The sequence below is a fragment of the Poecilia reticulata genome, linkage group LG2 (assembly GCF_000633615.1).
Source record: "Poecilia reticulata strain Guanapo linkage group LG2, Guppy_female_1.0+MT, whole genome shotgun sequence".
Taxonomy (NCBI): Eukaryota; Metazoa; Chordata; class Actinopteri; order Cyprinodontiformes; family Poeciliidae; genus Poecilia; species Poecilia reticulata.
In genome coordinates, this window is record NC_024332.1 from 46,074,475 (window position 1) to 46,074,962 (window position 488).

The 488-nt window shown below is 51.2% G+C and overlaps 1 protein-coding gene across 1 annotated transcript in view; it reads right to left on the reverse strand.

The window, feature by feature from the left end:
- The window catches only part of hecw2a (HECT, C2 and WW domain containing E3 ubiquitin protein ligase 2a), a 33,252-nt gene that overhangs the window by 24,376 nt on the left and 8,388 nt on the right, over positions 1–488 (reverse strand). The window lies entirely within an intron of this gene.

Here is a 488-nt window from a genome sequence, read left to right on the forward strand (position 1 = left end):
GCTAACGCCTCAGCAGCTAAAGCTTCAGCAGCTAACGCCTCAGCAGCTAACGCCTCAGCAGCTAACGCCTCAGCAGCTAACAACTCAGCAGCTAACAACTCAGCAGCTAACACTTCACCAGCTAACGCCTCAGCAGCTAACGCTTCAGCCTGGACTGTAGAGTTCTCCAGGCTGGACCTGGATCCGCTCAGCGCTCCTGGAATGAAACACCTGGATAGGCTGAAAGCCTCGATCCGGGTCAATCATCCCTCAGACTCAAAGCCAATGAGATTCCAAACAGACAGATATTCTGTTTGTTTCTTCTGGTTCTGCTCGTCCTCAGTTTAAGGTTTAGATCTGGAGAACCCAAACGGTCAATGAGTCACAAACTAACAGCATGAGATATCACTGGTTACAACCAAAATGATTGCGCTAACGTTAAGGAACCCCAAGGCGTTCCCAGGCCATAGAGAGACATCGTCCCTCCAGCGTGTCCTGGGTCTCCCCTC